This window comes from Scyliorhinus canicula, chromosome 4 (assembly GCF_902713615.1).
Source record: "Scyliorhinus canicula chromosome 4, sScyCan1.1, whole genome shotgun sequence".
NCBI lineage: Eukaryota > Metazoa > Chordata > Chondrichthyes > Carcharhiniformes > Scyliorhinidae > Scyliorhinus > Scyliorhinus canicula.
In genome coordinates this window covers 170,425,774-170,441,683 of record NC_052149.1, presented here as the reverse complement: position 1 = coordinate 170,441,683, position 15,910 = coordinate 170,425,774, and the positions used below count along the sequence as shown (strand labels likewise).

General features: G+C 51.5%; 1 long non-coding RNA gene across 1 annotated transcript; it reads left to right on the top strand.

Moving 5' to 3' along the window:
* The first annotated feature begins 277 nt into the window (after window positions 1-277).
* Window positions 278-14,719, top strand: LOC119964177. The gene is made up of 3 exons (XR_005460271.1): window positions 278-411; window positions 2,057-2,259; window positions 13,877-14,719. It is a non-coding gene; the product is annotated as an uncharacterized LOC119964177 (long non-coding RNA).
* The last annotated feature ends 1,191 nt before the right edge of the window (window positions 14,720-15,910 follow it).

Below are 15,910 nucleotides of genomic sequence, written 5' to 3'. Positions count from 1 at the left end.
GAGTATGAACTCCCTTGGTAATTGGGGGCGGGTTCCCCTTTGCACAGCTGAGTATGAACTCTCTTGGTAATTGTGGGCGGGGTTTCCCCTTAGCAAGGGGAAAATCACAAATATGTCTGGGATGTAACTCACAGGAAATGGTTTCTGCTGAAATGGTAATCAGCTTCCATTATCTCCACAAGAGATTATTGTTCACTTTTTGCATTACCTTTCTCCCTTTTAAATGTCTCTGTCCCGGTGCACCCATCCCTCCCACTGACCACATGTCCATTCTCCCGCAGGACCTCCTGAGGACGGCGCCAGGGGCACCGAAAAGCCACAGGGCTCGATACGTTGCTGGCTGCCTCCACCTCTGATGTGCATCCGGAGGACACACCTCGATGCAGCGGCAGAGCACGGAATGCTAAGCAGGTCAAGGATCACTGAGAGGGTACTGGGGGTGGGCAAGATGGGTATGGGGTAAGTGGGTGAGAGTGTGTTGGAGGTAAAGGAGTGGGGGGAGGGGAGGGTGGCACCATTGGGGGCTTGGGGCAGTGGGGGACACATGTATAGAATTTTAGAAACTTGACCTTGATCAATATGATGCCTCTGGCACTTTCTTCTGCAATGCAGGCCGGGCACCAATTCCATGGAGGTCCTGGATGCCTCTTACCCCCTCCCCTCCCTGCCACGGCGCACTAGGTGCAGGTGATGGGCTTGAGCGAGCACTCAGCACAGTCCTCAACCACGTTGTGCCAAGTCTGCAAGAACATGGCGCAACTGCCGCATCATTCCCTTGTTGAGGCAGAGCCTCCTGCGGCACATACTGTCCGTCATCTGTTCGAAAGACCAGTGACGCATGTAAACTTTGGGTTGTTGCTGACCTTCCTCTGGATCCCTCACTGACCTGATGGGCGGCCAGGTCCTCAGACTGTGGGGCCGGGCCCTGCAAATGGGCTGCCACCTCGAGTCTCTGTCGATGCTGCTGCCGTTGCCTCATCTGGTGTCTGGCCATCTGGCCTGCCAACAGCACCATGAGGGCAGCTTCTACAGGGTCCAAGATATCATCCATTGCGTGTAATATCTGTCAGGAATTGGGAGAGGGTGAGAGACTGACAGTCAGTGGTGTCCTCCACCTCGGGACCCCTCATTGCTGCCCCCTCCACCCCTCCATTGCTCCCCCTTCCCCATTCCCCCATTTTGGCCGCTGCATTTGTGGTGTTGCTTCCTGCAGTGTTCAAGCACAGTGTCCAGGCTTCACGGTCTGATTGGGATGCTGGGCAATAACTCCCACATGCTACATGGCATGGCGACACACAGGGACCTACTTGGAAACTGTGTGGTGCTCATAAAACTATGATTGTCAACTCCCAACCCAATTAGTAATTGTCTTCAGCCACGCAGCCAGAGGCCTCTATTGTAAGTGAGAGTTATGGGTAGTCAGTGAGGCAGGCGGGCTGGGGCTATAATTGCCCCGTTTGGGAACACGCGATCTAGGGGGTGGCATGGTGGACCCACGGGCGCTGAGACACCGGGGCATCAACCCCAGTGTCCCCAGGTTCATTGCCTGGGAGCAAAGATGGCTACTCATCTCCTCGGGTCCCAGCAGCAAGCCTTCCACCAGCACCACATTTTTATAAAGGACTACTAATCGCCACCCACGTGACCACTTGCTCGGGAGGCATTTAGATAGGGGGATCCCTTGCATTAATTGTATGGGATTATTGGTTTCTTGTCACGCTACCTCAGAATCCTGATTTCCCCAACATGGTGGGCCGGTTAGATCACAAAGAGATTGATTCCCGGCCCGGTTCTCAATTTTGGCCTCTTCCCTGATCTAATGGCCTTGTCGCACTCTCACTTAAGTGCAACGCGGCTATTGAATCACGTCCAATAACTTTTGTATGGGCTTTTGGTTAAGATCTTCTGACAAGAGAATGCAACTTTATTTATGGCTTCCCTGTAGCTGGAAGGAAATGTGCATTTGTTTGTGATGGAATGTAAACTCCTGGTGCCTGTGACCCATAAAACGAGAGATGCAAAGGTGAGATGACACAAGATAATTTGCACCCTTTAGCCAATAGGAGGAGTGAATTTGGACCATCTCCAAAAAAGGAAGGATGAACGGGAAGCTGAGCGATGGAAGTTGAGAAATCCGAACCCTTGTTGGCACAGTGACAGCATGGCTTCTGGTGTATGACACTTTTGGACATGGTTCAACATAAAGAAGAAGGAGATTGTCTGTGCTGACAACACCGAAAGTTCCTGCGACTTTGAAAGGTGAGAAAATTCTATGTTGTCTTCACTGCTTCTTGTTAAGTTATATAAAACCTTGCTTAATCAATTCTATTTTATTCAGTAACACTAGTTATTCCTACCTTATAATTGAGCTCAACTAAGGGCCCTACTGTTAGAAATTTAAAATTCGGAACTTAGAGCTGTTTTTAACAAGAAGGGTTTTATACCTCAAAACCCTAAACCAGGGGTTCCCAAACTGGGGTCCATGGACCACGGGAGTCCGTGAGGTATCTCCAGGGGGTCCGTGATGCTGGAGGCAGCCACGAGACTGGCAATTGCCAGATGCAATACTCCAGATTTAACTATAAGCAGGGACAACAAATAGGTCAGTCAGCACAAGGTTTCTTGGAGCACTGGATGTTACTGGCTGAGAATTCATTTGATTTATTTGATCTCACTGCTTCTGGGCATAAAGCCCAGGAGATGATTAATGGTGAGCCTGCAGGAGCAGTAGAAAGTTGGAGTCAGAAGTCGGTGGCAACAGGCAAAGTGTAGGTGGAAGGTCAGGTGGGTGCAGCAGTAGAGGTTTAGGTGGGGCAGCGGTGGACGTTCAGGTGGGGGAGCGGTTCAGGTCGGGGTAATGGTGGAATTTCAGGCGGCCACTCCGGTGGTTGTTCAGGGACCCCGCTGTGGAGGCAGGCAATGCTACTAGAGCAGCAGGAGAGGAGAGGCACCAGAGATGAGGAGGCAACAAGAGTTGGTGAGTAATATGTCAGAGGGTCATGGCCAGGGTGGTGCTGTGAGGGACTTGTGCTGCAGGCGAATGTATTTGTGACTTTACGCCTCTAACATCAAGCTGTTGAGAGCTCAAAGGAGGCAACATCACTCTTCGCACTGAAGATAACAGAATGTTAGCCTTCAGATTTTAATACTAATCTTTTATTGGTGAAATATGCATAGATATAGCTAGAAAAAGCTTGTTTACGTTTGACTTCTGTGTTATGTGCAGCTATTTCACGGTAAAAAAAAAGTGGTGTCAACATTACAGGAATATTTGGAGTTCCCCAACGTTCTGGGAGGTCACTCGGGGTTCTGCAGCTCAAAGTGTTTGGGAAACCCTTCCCTAAACTTTATAAGTTCGCATAATATGGGGCTTGAAGTTGACAAGCTAGAACCGAATGACTGGTAGTGATATTGGGCGGGATTCTCCAATAATGGGGCTATGTCCCCACGCAGGATTGAAAACCAGCGCCAACCACTCCGGCATCAACAGCCCCCGAAAGTGAGGAGTTCTCCATTTTCTAGGGGGCTAGTTGACGCCAGAGTGTTTCCCGCAGCTCCAGCCGGTGCTGAACGGCTGGCGCGAGTTTGCGCATGCGAGGAATGGGTGGCGTATTTCCGCACATGCGCAGCACAGCTGGCATATTTCTGTGCATGCGCGGGGGTTCCCTTCTCCGCGCCGGCCCCCGGGTAATATTGCTGAGCCCTGCAGGGACCCAGCGCGGAGGAAAGAAGGCCCCCATGGAACTAGCCCCCCCCCCCGTCGATTGTTAGGCTCCGATCGCGGGGGCCAGGCCACCGTGGAGGCCCCCCCCCCCCCGAGGTCAGATTCCACCCCCACCCAGGACGGCCTCCACACACTTATCTGCCAGGTCACGCTGCGCGTGAGCTGAGTAATTCATGCCAGTGGGACTGGGCAAAACCTGTTGGCCACTTGGCCCATCAGTGCTTGGAGAATCGCAGAGGAGGCCGATGTAAGTGGCCCTCACCATCTTGGCGGGAATTCCACTGGCGCCCGAAAAACGGCCCCGGAGAATAGCGAAGACGGCGTCGGGGCGGGATTCGCGCCTCCCCTCCGACCCTACACAGGGTCAAAGAAACCTAGATATTAAGTGGGACCTCAGTATAATTTGTCGAATCTACCTTTCCAGCCTGTGTTGACGGCGTGGAGTTTGTACAGTCTCCCCGTGTCTGTGTGGGTTTCTTCTGGGTGTTCCATTTTCTTCCCACTGTCTAAAGATTGGCCAAGCTATATTTTCCCTTAGTGCCTAAAATGTGCGGTTACGGGGATATGGCAGTGGTGTGAGCCCAGTTAGGTCTCTTTTTCAGAGGTTCTTGTAGACCCGATGGACTGAATGGCCTTCTTCAGCACTGCAGGGATTCTATGTTTGCTGGCCACAATCACTGCTCTAGATATACATACACATATAGAGTAATAACGAGCAACATTTAGGAAGTTACTTTGAACAAAATTCTCATGAAGTGAATGGAAAATTTTAAGATCAAAGTGTATGGAAATAAATGGTTTCAGCATGGAATAAACCTGGTTACTCTTCGATCAAATTGTCAGTAAAAGGGATTTAAAGCTTGGAATTTACAGTGTTCTTTCAGGAGAGAGCCTATGTTCCTTAGTTATTTAAAGGGGTAATGTTGATGCATTACATTTGAAAACTTCTGTTCTGCCTCTTTTTCCAATGGAGATTTAACTATTTTCAGTTTAGCAGCTTAGTTCACTACACAACTAATTTGCTGATTAAGAATTTATATATTGTGGAGATTAGGACTTTGTTTTAATTGACAAATTGTACCTCGACCAACATTAACTAATTTGGCTTATATATTTTCTGCTTAACAAGAGGTGGATCATGAATTACAGACAACAAGCAATCCTATAGCTTCCAGACTTCAAGATTGTTTATCACAACATTGACGACAAAGGCATTGCCTTTTTTTAAAAAAAGGTTAACTTATTCAGACTTATTTGTTATTCTTTGTTACCTTTGGAGCTGAAGTTATTGTGATTAGTTACACTTAACTTCCATACCACCCACAGGCACTATTGTTCATTTGACTTTTTTTTCTTAAATTGCCATGCCTGGATACAATTGCTCCTGAAATTGAATTGATTAAATAAATTGAGTGCTTGCCATAGCAACTCATTTAAAAGAGAAAGTTACTTAAAGTTTGAGGGGATAAACAAATTACATTTTTTGACCAATCAAAGGTAATTGAAAAATAATGAGGATGGATTTTTGGGTATCAAGAAAAAATAAAACTGCTTTTGTTGTTTGAAGAGATAAATTAAACACATCCTCAGCGTATGATGTCACCATTTGAATTTGGGATAGTTTTTATAAAAGCAATATTTGTTTTTTTTGTGTTCCTATAATGGATAAATGTTATCTAAGGTAATGCTTATGTAAATATGTTGTTTTAGTTCTTATGTATTTTAATGCTAAAAGGTTAGGAATTAATAACTTTCTGTAAAAGGATAAGGACTGTTAGGTGTTCATGATTGGGGTGATCTGTAGGTGAGACGATGATTTTAAACTTGGGGACTGTCAATGAGGTTTCAACAGATGATACTATTTCACCATCGTGAGTAGCTATCTGGGGAATGGAATGGATGTCAAAACTTTAGAAAAATAATGTCCAAAGTGGAATTTAGCAATTTTATGGCTAAACGGACACCTGGTCAGATCCCAACAGTGGCGAGATACTGGACCAGAACCGCAACGTTTTTTAAAATTTTGTAGGACTGCAGGAAGATCGATTCGCTCGAGGAATGATTGCATAAGAAACAGGGCTTGGTAATGTTTACACACAAAGCTTTATTGAAACAAAAGAAAAAACAATATTTCACCTTTTAAACTTCAAACCTAACATGAACAGCTTAAATGTATCCTTTAAGCCTAATGCATGATTTCCTATTAAGCAGCACGTAAAATGAACATACAGCTCTATGCTCCACTTACATAGACAGGCAAAAATGATACTTGCATTCATAGAGCATATTCCTTCTAGTAATGCAGCTCTTTCAGACCGCTTTTCGAAAGCCAGGCTCTGTGTCAGCTTTTCATGACCTCTCCCTGTGGCCTTCCAAATCCTTCTGCCCCCACCTGTATAAACAGTGTTCTTTTCTCTCTCTAAGCTCCGCCCAGCCCCTCAAACAATGGTTCTGTCCTGGGGTATCCAGGACTATCTATGCTTTTGATTTCCGACTCCCATTTACACAAAAGAACTATGAGTATTGTCATGTGAGAGTACCTTTAAGAAATGGGTGTTTATAAAATAGTTGTAGTGGATGTACCTTTAAAAAATGATTGTGTTTATCAGTGATGTCAGAGGGTGAGTGGAACTGGGCTGTCTGTCTGCATTTACTTTCGCTTTGGGTTGTCTGCTACAGGGTGTGTTTAGTTTTGTTTGAGATTTGGAGAAGCTGCAGTCACAGTAAGGTGTGTATGAATCTCTGCAAGCTTATGAATGTTCATTTGGTGATTTCAAAGTGGTTAATGCTCTCAGTAGTGAAGTTAAACCTAATGTCTTTCTGTAAAAGGGGTTATTTTTTGTCTTATGGATGTTGCAAGGAAAGATTAAAGGCGCGATTCTCCACACCCGCGGAAAATCGCGAAGTTGGCCGTGAAAACGGCCGAATTTTGCGACGGCCCGACACGGCCCATTTCCCGAGGTATTCACGTCCGGGAAATAGGATAGGAACGGGGCCGCATCAATCACGTGCGCGACGACGCCGGAACACGGTGACGCTACGAACATGCTCACGTGACGACGCCCGACGCCATAAAAAGGCGCGGGCGAGCACAGAAACTGTAGGCCAAGATGTCGGAGCTGAGGAGAGCAGCCCCGCGATTCGTTGAGGCTGATGTGGAGATGCTGCTCGAATCAATCGAGCAGAGGAGGGGCATCATCTGCCAGCGTAGAGGGCATCGCCACCCTGCCAGCGAGGTGCGCCAGGCCTGGTGTGAGGTGGCTGCTGCCATCAGTGCTGTGGGGCAGACCCCTCGCTCTGCTGACCAATGTCGGAAGAAGATGCACGACCTCACCAGGGCTGCCAGGGTAAGTGCCAAGAGGGTGCCCCCGGGTCACAACCATCCCTCCCCCCCTTTACTTAATCACCCATCTCCCCCCCCTGGCACGGGGAGTGGAGGGGGATTGGGGTAGAGTGAGTTGAGGGTGGTTCACAAAGTTGTCACAGACCCAGCGCTCTGGCCCCCGTGGAGAGATGTAATGGTCTTATTACAACTTGCCCCCCAAACTGTGCCAGTATCTGAACGGACTGCTGATACCTGCCGTATTGTAATGATCTACCTATGCCCCCTCCCCCAACAGGACAAGACCGCTCACAACACCCGTGAGCGGAACAAGACTGGAGTGGGTTCGCCCATCCTGCGGCCCCTCACCACGTTTGAGCAGAGGGCCCTGGACCTTGTTGGGGGATCTGCCACCCGGGAGATCGCGCAATGTGAGGTTGGCGGAGCTGCAACACGTGAGACAACCCTGCATGACAAACACCCCCCCTCCCCCATCCTCTGTCCCTTCACACACCCTGCCCACTGGGACACCTCCCCCATCTTCTGTCGCTTCACACACCCTGCCCATTGGGACACCTCCCACATTTTCTGTCCCTTCACACCCTGCCCATTGGGACACCTCCCCCATCCTCTGTCCCTTTACACACCCTGCCCATTGGGACACCTCCCCCATCCTCTGTCCCTTCACACCCTGCCCACTGGAACACCTCCCCCATCCTCTGTCCCTTCACACCCTGCCCACTGGAACACCTCCCCATCCTCTGTCCCTTCACACCCTGCCCACTGGAACCGTCCAGCGCCCGGCCGAGCGAATCTAAATAACCCGTTTCATTCTCTTCCCGAGGACGTGATGCCGAACGACCAGGGCCGTCTGCCTCCAGGCGGACACAGGCATCTGCCCCCACCTCACCCGGGGCCGCACGACAGAGGGTGCCCGATCACCGGGGAGTCCCATCCTCCCCAACCGAATCTGTGGAGCAGGACGCCCAGAGGGCGGCGACACAGCAAGAGAGAGAAATGGCCCGCGAACGCCCTGCGGCCTCTCATCGAGCTGATGACATCGAGGAGGCGTCAAACCAAGACGACCTCGAGCTTGCGGCACAGCAATCTCCCGCACCATCCACCATCCCAGAGACACTCACCTCGGCTGGCCTATTTAGTGATGAGGCTCCTGGTCACAGTCTGGGTCGCACATCACAGCTGAGCAGGTACAGCAGGTGGAGGTCGGAGCAGCCAAGGGCCCGGACTGGCGGAGTCCGTTTTCCGAGTTCCTGGACTTTCTCAACCCACCCGCACAGCCGATGCATCAAGAAACCCAGGGACACAATGACGGGATGAGGGCTGTCTTCTAGACTCTGAAGACGCTGTTAGAGGAGTCGAACCGCGTCCACGAACAGGGAGTGGTGCCACTCATGGCAGCAACCCAGGTCGACACCGCACGGGTGGCATCCGCGGTGGAGGCAATGGGTCAGGTTATGCAAGGCGTTGGGCTTAATGTGCACGCGTCATCCTCGGCCCTCGACAGGGTTGCCCTCTCACAGGCAGCAATGCACCAGAGCAAAAACGACATTGCCGGCGCGCTGCGGGCCTTTACCGAGTCTCAGCAGGTCATGGCCCAGTCGCAGCACGCCATGGTACAGTCCCAGCATGCCATGGCACAGTCCTAGCAGTCAGTCGCGGAGAGCATCAACCGCCTGACACATGTGCTGGATGGTGTCGTGCACTCACAGGTTGAGATCGCACAGTCCCTGGCGGGAATGTCTAACTCCCTGGACTCTGTCTCTGCAAACCTTCGGATCCTGGTGGATACCGTTGCAGGCCTCCAGGACTGGCAGCGCCAGGTGTCAGTGGCGCGACGGGGCACCTCCCCGCTCGCACCTCTGTCCCAAAGTGAGGCCCGGGGGCCACCGGGCTCCCCGAGGGAGGAGGAGGTTTCGGGGCCCGTCCCATTAACTCCATCACGGGATGTCCCGGAATTCTCGGCCTCCCCCGTCCCATCCCTGGTGCATCGGGTGGGCAGCAGGCAGAGCAGGGTGGCACAACGTCACGCGAGACGCCCGCAGAGCAGCCTGGCCCATCAAGGCCGGGTCGCCCCAGGAAACGCTTGCCGAAGGAGAAACTAGTCGAAGGGGGAAATTCGCAGCAGTTCTCCTCCACTCCTGCTGTTTCATCTGGGGAATCACTTAGACGGAGTGGTAGGGCCCGTAAGGCAACAAAGAGAGACACTGAGTAAGTTGGCACGGGTGAAGGGCACAGTTTAGTTGTAGGGGCTAGGGCACCTGTAAATGTTTGTTCACATTAAACGCACTGTTCCACCTTACTTGTAATACCGTGTGATTGTTCCACAGCCACAGGAATCGTGATGGTGACCGAGTGGCGCTGGGGTTGACGAGCGGTGAAACTTTGGTGGCGGGTGTGCAGTCCCTTCCCCCCCACCCCTCCCACAGCTAGCCCACGCGGGCACGTGATGGAGTGTCCGTGATGAACTCAGTGGCCACCAAGATGGATGGTTCAGCTATTGCTGTTGGAACCAACAATTCTACGGACACGTGCTTGTAGGATTAGAACACCGGTTTTAATATACTCACAACAGAGCCAGCCGGTTAGCCATTGAACTTTCGGTGAACTGGCCGGCTGACGATGTGGCACTGAGCTTTTATGCAGCAGCTTCCGGGGGAGGAGTCCTGGGCAGAGCCAGGGGAGAAGCCCCATACAACTCGAGCATTCCCAGAGCTACTCCCCCTGGAGGACAGGTAGTGCAACTGCACTTACAATACAGACACATGTATATACAGATTACAATCCGGTGTGAATCACATTCACCACAATTGCCATGGGTCAGACTCTCTCTAACAATTTTGAGCTCACAGCTCTTCGCAGAGCGGGCTGTCATCATTCCACATGGCACTGATTACACCCGCTGACACAGCCATCGATGTTGTACCATACCGTCTGGACCCAGTGGTAAGGGTGATGTCGAAGTGGAGTAGTGTACACTGAGAGGGGTTGGGGGGGGGGGGGCGCTGGTGGTGGCAGTTGTGTGTTGACCCTCTGCACGACTAGCGATGCAGGTGGTGGTTTGGTGTTCAGCGGGGACGTCGCATACGACGCGTGAACCGTGCTGCCACCAAGGCGTTGCGTGCCCGCCGTCCTCGCCGGGTCCGTCGTGCCGCCTCCTGGACATCACCAGCACCTGGGTCCTGTCTGCGTGCTGCGCCGTCCACTCCGCCAGCCTCCTCCTCCTCCTCCTCCTCCTCCCTCTCCTCCTCCTCCTCCTCCTCTTCATCCTCCTCAGTGCTGGCACCACTGCCACTGGCTTCTCCCTCCGTTTCCTGCAGCAGGTCATCTCCCCTATGCATCGCGATGTTGTGCAGCGCACAGCAGACCACAACAATGCAAGCGACCCTGTCGGGCTGGTACTGCAGGGCCCCTCCGGAGCGGTCCAGGCACCTGAATCTCACCTTCAGGAGGCCAAGGCAGCGCTCCACCACACCCCTGGTTGCTGCATGGGCCTCGTTGTATCGTTTTTCCGCATTGGTCTGAGGCCTCCGTATAGGCGTCATCAGCCAAGACCTCAGCGGATAACCCCTTTCGCCTAGCAACCATTCCCTCAGCCGGGGGGGACGCCCCTCAAACATCGCAGGGATGTACGACTGCGCCAGTATGTAGGAGTCATGCACACTCCCTGGGAACCTTGCACAGATGTTCATGATCCTCATGTGGGGGTCGCATACCACCTGGATATTCATGGAGTATGTCCCCCTCCTCTTTGTGAACACCTCCCTGTCCCCTGCAGGTGGGCGCATGGGGACGTGAACACAATTGATTGCCCCCTGCACCATCGGTATCCCGGCCAGGCAGGCAAATCCACGAGCTCGTGAGTCTTGACTTGCTTGGTCCTCGGGAAAGGTGATGTAGCGGTCCGCGATGGCATAGAGGGCGTCGGTCACATCCCGGATACACCTGTGGACCGATGACTGTGAGATCCTGGAGAGGTCCCCGCTCGGAGACTGGAAGGAGCCGGTCGCATAGAAGTTAAGAGCGACTGTCACCTTGATGGCAACCGGGATCGCGTGTCCTCCCCCCGTTCCACGTGGGGCGAGGTACGCCACGAGGTGACAGATATGTATCACCGTCCGCCTACGCAGCCGGAGTCTCCTCCTGCAGACGATGTCTGTCATTGTTAGGAAAGAGACCCGGACACGGTGCACCCTCGGCCTTGGTCGTTGCCTCCGGCGCCGTGGCTGCACGCTCACTCTCTCCTCCTCCCCCTCCTCCTCCTCCTCCCCCCCATGCTGCTCGACGACTGGCAACTCCTCGGCCCAACCCTCTGCTGCTGCAGCTGGCCCTGCATCCACTGCGGGTTGTGGCTGTGGATGCTGCTGCATCGCCAAATGCAGTGCAGCGGCCCCAACCACTGCGCAGAACATAGCCGTTCTGTTCGCAGACATTGTGCTAACCTACAGAAGGGTGGTGGGGGGCAGAGAAACGGGACATGTTAGACGGACGTTAGTTGACACTTCGGCAGCCGCCTGCTGTGGGATACCTGTGTGTCCCGGTGGCCTGGTCGCGCTGCTGACACGCGGGCAGCCTAACCCCTGATCACTTTCTGCATCCGACGGGCAGTTAACTACGTCCTCTTCACCGGTGCGTCAGTGGCCTGTGGCCATAAGCCACAGGGCAACCAGCGGGCGTGTCCTCGTGACCGGCACGCCATGGCATGGTGGCAGACATTTTGTAACCGGGGTTGGACGGGTCACTCGCTCACTCTCTCCCTACCCCCCCCCACACTCCCACTCCCCCCCCCCCACACTCCCACTCCCCCCCCCCACACTCCCACTCCCCCCCCCACACTCCCACTCCCCCCCTCCGTCTCACCCACTCCCCCCTTCATCTCCCCCACTCCCCCCCTCCATCTCCCCCACTCCCCTCTCCATCTCCCCCACTCCCCCCTCAGTCTCCCACACTCCCCCCCTCCACCTCCCCCACTCCCCCCTCCATCTCCCCCACTCCCCCTACATCTCCCACACTGCCCCCCCCAACTCCCCCACTCCCCCCTCCATCTCCCCACTCCCCCCTCCATCTCTCCCACTCCCCCCTCAGTCTCCCACACTCACCCCCTCAGTCTCCCACACTCCCCCACTCCATCTCCCCCACTCCCCCCTCCGTCTCCCCCACTCCCCCTCCGTCTCCCCCACTCCCCCCCTCAGTCTCCCACACTCCCCCCTCCATCTTCCCCACTCCCCCCTCAGTCTCCCACACTCCCCCCTCCATCTCCCCCACTCCCCCCTCTGTCTCCCCCACTCCCCCCTCCATCTCCCCCACTCCCCCCTCCATCTCCCCCACTCCCCCCTCCGTCTCCCCCACTCCCTCCTCCGTCTCCCCTACTCCCCCTCCGTATCCCCCACTCCCCCCCTCAGTCTCCCACACTCCCCCCTCCATCTTCCCCACTCCCCCCTCAGTCTCCCACACTCCCCCCCTCCATCTCCTCCACTCCCCCCTCCATCTCCCCCACTCCCCGCCTCAGTCTCCCACACTCCCCCCCTCCATCTCCCCCACTCCCCCCCTCAGTCTCCCACACTCCCCCCCCTCAGTCTCCCCCACTCCCCACCGCTCTGGACCCCCCTCCCATTCTCGGGGATGCCTTCCCCGTTGTGGCCAGACTCCAGCAGTGCGCTGAGCGGTGCACTCACCTACTCGAAGCTCTCGTCAGCCAGCACGACTGGTTGACGAACTTGAAAAGCAGGTGTGTTGGCCAGCGTGAAAACAGTGTGTGATGACGTCGGGACTTCGGCCCATCCGGGCCGGAGAATAGCGGGGGGCCAATAAGTAGCGATTCTGGTCGTGTCGGGGGGGTCTTTCGAGGCCTTTGCCGGGAATGCTGACGTGTAGTTTGTGCGGGGTTCGGAGAATAGCGAGAGGGCGTCGGACCTGCGTCGCCGTGAAAATTTGCACGGCCCGCTATTCTCCGAACCGGCGTGAGTGCGGAGAATCGCGCCCTAAGAGTTATTTATAGAGTACTGTATTCTGGATCCAATTTCCTAACATCTCCCTATTGTAACAGTGGAGGATAGCCTATCAGCAGCAAAGGTGGGTTTTCCCTCACTATTTTTAAGCTGACTGTCAAAAAAATGGTAAGGGGAAGGTTCTATTATATAATACTGGCAGGATAGACTCGATGAGAGCTACTTCGGTTTTGAAAAGATCGGGCAACGTTTTTAAAGGGGGCCGCAATGTAAAAAAAAAAATTTGAAACCCCACTCCTCCATCGCCATGGAACACCTCCATCTCACCCCCCATACCCTCACACCTCGGAATCCCCCCCGGCAACTCCCCTCACCACAGAACAGCTGGTGTTTTAAATGGCCAGCTTCCTCTTTAAACTGTGCATGCGTGAACTGTGGCCCAACTCTAGTTCTGCCCTGACAAAAGGGAAAATGCCATGTTCAGAGGTGTGACTTAGAATCGTTAGCCATTTCCACAATTTTCATCAAGACAGAGAGAGGGCCTCCAACATGGCAAAAATATGGAGCAATATAAGCTCCCAAAGTAAGTCATGGAATCATAAGATAGAAACAACTTTTAGATCTAAACTTTTCAACTGTAGGTACCTATTATATTGCCAGTAGTAATATAGTAAACAAGCTGTATTAACTAAAGACCGCATTATATGAAACTGATGTTAAGGAAACTGGAATATTTTAATTATGTTATTTGGATCATAGATTTTTTTTTCCTGTGAGTCATTTTATGATCAAATGTTGATGATTATGCTGTGGGTTGAAGATTTCTCCAAATAAAAGTTCTGACAAGACATCTTTTTCTCCTAGGTACATCTGACATCTTCGTGCACTGTATAGTGACAGGCTGGTTTAGCTCAGTTGGCTGGACAGCTGGTTTGTGATACAGAGTGAGGCCAGCAGCACAGGTTCAATTCCCATATTGGCTGATGTTTCTTATGAAGGCCTAGCCTTCTCAACCTTGCCCCTTGCCTGAGGTGTGGTGATTCCCAGGTTAAATCACCACCAGCCAGCTCCCCCCTCAAAGGGGAAAGCAGCCTAAGGTCATCTGAGATTATGGTGGCTTTACTTTACTTACATCAAAGAACAATGCACCAAAGAAGGATGCCATTCAGCCCATCATGCATGTGTTGGTTCTCTGACAGCACAATTCATTGAATCCATTCTCCTTTCCCCTGATATATTTCCCTTTAAGTATTTGTCCAATTTTCAATTTTGAAAGTTACTTTTATTATCTTTTCAGGCAGTGCTTTCGCAATCAGGACAGCTTTCTACATTAAAAGAAGGTTCTCATGTTCTTATTGCTCTTTTGCCAATAGAGTAATATAAAAGAACGGCATTGCATGACCTCTTGTATTTAATCTGAAGCCTGACATTTAGGCACATAATAATGTTGATTGTATATGTGATTCTTCCTCTGATGTATGCTGTAGCAGGCAGCATCTTTTTCTCATCAGCCTCCTGCAGTGTTTTAAAATAATGCATAAGCTGTGCATCATAATGATTCAGTTAAAAGCCACAATGGCCTCATTAAGCATGACTATCATTGGTCCCTGATTTATTTATTTCAATTTCTCAAGTAGGTTAATGCTCAGGATGTTTGCACATTACTGAAGAAAATGAAACTATAATAAATTTCAAGAACATTGTGAAGCCTTTGTTGTGGTTTTGATAATGTAACCAAGGCCATGTTTGATACAAGTGAGCATTTGGTTTCCATCTTTCCTTCAATATATTGCATTTAATTGTGAAGTTCATTTGAAATGGATACTGAATGGTGGAAGCTCCTCCATTCAGGTTTTCATAATCAAAGTCTGGGTCATGAAAAATATCAGAAATTGTTCTTCCAAAGCGAAAAACCTCAAGAGAATAACTACCTTTTAGGTGATTAAACATGTCAGACTGCACAGCCATTAATGATTCTTGGTTCATTTGAGATTTTCCACTGTTGCAGATGTTGTTATAAAATCTCAAAGTAACTAGAGACCCACGTGATATTGCTCAGATTAAGTCAGATGATATGCTATTATATGAAAACCTGTGTTGAATCAGATAACTTACAAGGTATGATAATGTTGGTCAGATGTAGCTGTGTTTAACATGGCCTGCCCCTTCCAAAGCAACATGTCTGATTGTGGACAAATTCTGAGTTTAATTCCAGGTTACATGAGACAGATTCAATTACATTTTTCAAAATTGAATGAGGGCCGGGTTCTCGATTTGGAAGACTGCGTTAAGCCACTGGAGGTAAATGGAATTATTTGCGCTTCCGCAATGCAGTAACCCTTGCCATCCAAACTTGTGCATGGTGAGAAATACTATTGGACCATCATTTTCAGCTGGAGGCACGATGGCGAGATCCCATAGCTTCCAAACCCCCCCCCCCCCCCCCCCCACATTGCGAATTAGCATACCACCCCCACTTTAAAGAGAATTAAGAGCTGTCAATTTCCATCTCCGTACCTTAAAGTCACTCAAGCCTGAAAGGGGGGGCGGGGGGGGGGGGGGGGGGAGGTGTTTGAATGCATTTAGTTCTTGTTGATGTGGTTGATGTTTGTAAACATTGTGGTTACAGCACTTCAGAGTACACATCCATGAAGGGAGATGAATGAAGCAAGATTCACAGCTGTGAAGAGAAATGAAAGAATGGCTTGCAGCTAAAGGATCTGAGGGGTTTATACACAGACCACTGCTTTTGTCTTTCCAGGAATGCACACATGGCGCTTTCTCTGTCTGAGCCAGCAAGTGTATGCCCAGATGAGTGTTACAACAGTAATTCTTTTCACCACTTTTATCTGGACTGCTCTGGAACTTTCAGACAGGGGCCTCTTTTCGACGGAGTCT